We start from the raw sequence: 3,737 nt of genomic DNA, 5'->3' as shown, positions 1-3,737 counted from the left end.
TTGGGTTGGGGCGAGCCCTATTCCGGATGACAGAGATCACCCAAGCGAGCGGAAGACTCGGACTGAGGTGAACGGAGCCGGAGCAAAACACCCCGGCTGAATAAGTCAACGGGGTTGACATTCCCAACCGGGGCGCCCGGAACCCTTCCGAGCGTCCGGAGTTAATTTTTTGACCAGATCGCGGAATCATGATCTGAACGTTGGGGGATAAAGTTTTATCCCCCCAGGGCGCCTCGACTAAGGCTATAAATACAGTCTTGGTCCAGAAGCTTTTAATTAACTCAGAAATTGTAATTCCAACACTTGTGTGCTTCTTTTAGAGTTTAGCTTCTTTCGTTTTGCACTTTCATTGTTGTAAGAGGCCTCTTCGCCTGAAGAAGATATTCTAGTGTGACATCTTCCTTGGATTAACAACCTCCTCGGTTGTAACCAGGTAAATCTCTCTGTGCCTCGTCTTTTCATATTTAATTTATTACTTTCTTAATTTATCCAAGTATTAGTTCAAGAAAGTTCGAGAAAGGTTTTTTTTTTTATAGGCTATTCAACCCCCCCTTCTAGCCGGTCGCCGCGATCCAACAGAAAGTTCTATCATGCATTCAACGTTTGCTCCGATACCATCGTTGATCTAAAAACATAAAATATAGAAATATGAAATTTATAAAATTTATAGCGATCTCCCTTAGTAGATTTTGATCTTTGCTTATCGTCGGAAGAATGATCACGAATGAATCGAAAAGTTCTTCAAGATTCCACGAACCAAATCTCAAGCCTTCTCTTGTGTTCTTCCTTCACTCTTATGATGAATTCCTTGGGCAGACTTATATAGGAGAAGAAGGTGAACTTTTCACCTTCCAAGCTTTTCACCTTCCTCCATAATGTAAGCTTTAATTTCACATAATGGATGGGAGAGGAAGAGGAATGGACAATCAATCAATACTCATTCTTCCATCAACGTGTGAAGTCAATGCGCACACGTCCAACATCTAGTTCAGCTGATCTACTAGGCTTTCCTTTTACCTAGTATCTACTAGGATTTTTTCCTTACCTAGTATTGCTAGGGCTTTCAGGTTGAACTACCTACATACTTAATCAATCTCATTAGATCACAATACAACTTAATTTTGATCCTTTGTTAATATAGATCAAAATCAGATTTGATTATCTAGTGTTTTGTGTATCAACATATATTTTTTTTTCAGATCTCATTTAATACAAATAAAGGATAACCAATAGTCGTCGTTATAAGAGGATATTTAAATAATTTAGATACTAAAAATTGGAAAGTTTTAACTAGATTGATATTATATTGTAAGTACGATCAGAATTGAAGTACTTTCACGGTGTGATGACCTCTTTTCTTAAAGTGAAAGGATATCAACATTCCTTTCAAGAATAATCTTTCATTTCCTAAATAAATAATCAAATAATAATCAAATAAATAAATAAGTAATAATATACCAAGACAAAATCAAAATCAAAATCAAATAATTAGTGCGGCTGCCAGCGCTGCCGCCGGCCTACGGCAGTGGCCAAAGCATCGTGTGACCGCTGCTGCATGAGTTTGTCGCACGCACAGGTGCAAGATAAGAAAGATACTATTAATTAACTGTGATATGTCCCCTTAAAAATAAATTTTGAGTTGAGCAATGGGGCTAAGTTATATATATAGCGCATGAGATGTTGTCATCATGAGATTTGGAGTTCGAATCTCAGCAAAGTCGAGGTAAATATATCCCTTATGTGTTAGTCACTATTCCAAAGACTAGTAACCGTCCGTGATTTATCTCCTCCGTGTTAGCCCTGAAATGAATTGAGAGGACGCTATAAACGAACGTATTCATCTTTTACCACCATATATATAGCACGGTATAACTCCAATGAAAATCGGTAGCTATGCGCTGGTATAGGATTCTATTGCTGTAGACAGCATCAGCCCAACGTACATGGTGCGATGGTCCAAGTGGGTTTATCCGGGCTACGTCAATATTCTTTTGCTTGATCTTCCCGGCTCGACACCATTAGAGTTTGGTTTATTTCAGTACCTATTTAACTTTTGAAACCTCGGTTTAAAATGTTGTTAGGCCATTGCGACTGATACTAAAACAAGCACGTAGATCGGCCATTTAAAGTGACTAAACCATAAATATGATAATTATTTTATATTAAAAAATCACAACGCAATAGAGAAAATTACATTTTCAGTCCTGTAACTTGTATCTTTTCAATTTTAGTCCTGTTATGAGTTAGTTTACGTTCTTAGTCCTGTAATTTATAATATTTTTCAATTTCAGTATTTTTTCCTCCAAAATTAAAATTTTTCAACGGAAAATGTCTAGTTTGTGGTTGGAATATAAAAAACACATGAGTCATAAAAAATCAAAATTCCCAAATTCAATTTACAACTCATCATTTTCCGTTGCAAAATTTCAATTTTAGAGGAAAAATGATTGAAATTGGAAAATATTACAAGTTACAGGACTAAAAAAGTAAATTGACTCATAACAAAACTAAAATTAAAAAAAGTATAAATTACAGGACTAAAAATATAATTTTCTCCAACGCAATAACACTTAAATGTGAACAAACTAAATGAAAAAAAAACAATATAAATAGTAAAATACATATTAACAATTGAAATATTTAAAGTTTACCTTTTTAATAGAACACAACCTGTCAAGCGTGGAAAGAAAATGAATCAAGTTTAATCATATCATTATTCATGTGTTTGATAAAATTTAATTTAGATTTGATCTAAGTTTCTAGCATATGTATTATTGTTTTATTTGATAATTTTGATGTTTGATTTGATTAATTCTAAAAGTAAATAATATGTTCACCTATCCCCATAAATTTAAAATACATATTCATGCTCATCTGTTTGATCATGTGCTGACACTAAATTTCATAGGTGGAAAAATCTATGAGTTTATCTTTGCAAGCGAAGTATGATTCAAATTGGTTGGTATTTTTCGAAAAATCTATGAGATTGTCTTTGTGAGTGAAGTACGATTCAATGTTAGTTAGTTAGTACTGATTCAATGTTAGTTAGTACTTTCTCAATTATTTGATAGTCGATGAAAATTTTTTATAATATTAAATTGGTCATCTTTAAAATTAATCAAGATTATAAAAAAAATATATGTATTTATTATTTATGTATTTTTAGGGTGTGGACTTGGACTCGCTAATGTAGACAGACATTCGTTCTAATAAGTCAATTGGCAGCATAGTTTTTAAAATATTAATCTTTCTTGAGACTCAAATTTTTGATCTACTTCTTTATTTATTTTTTTGTATTTTACTACTACATCACATCACCGTCCATGGGGAAAAATGTATCCATTATTTGATAAATAGTGTAGTTGTTTAAAAAAGGGTAAATTAATCTCACACTCATAAAAAGATTTCTTAATAAATATATAATTATCTTTTATATATTTTGTTTTCCTTTTTTTAATTCCTTAAAAATATTTTTATTGTCAGAATCACACCAACCAAAAGCAATTCCTGAACCATTGTCGTACACTAGTGTCTCTTAAATCCACCCGCTCATTTCGGCGACACTGCTGAATCACCGTTGAGAAATTTCCGAGCAAAATTATCCTATGTCAATTGCGGCGCCCACTGATGACACCTAATCGAAATTTGGCACGTCACCCAGAATCATTTCATGGGTGATCCTGCCGCGAAACAGTTAAGCGCACTTCCCTCAGTCACTTTGTAGCAGCACACGAGTT

The sequence above is a fragment of the Zingiber officinale genome, chromosome 9B (genome assembly GCF_018446385.1).
Source record: "Zingiber officinale cultivar Zhangliang chromosome 9B, Zo_v1.1, whole genome shotgun sequence".
NCBI lineage: Eukaryota > Viridiplantae > Streptophyta > Magnoliopsida > Zingiberales > Zingiberaceae > Zingiber > Zingiber officinale.
Note: the sequence above shows the minus strand (reverse complement) of the source record.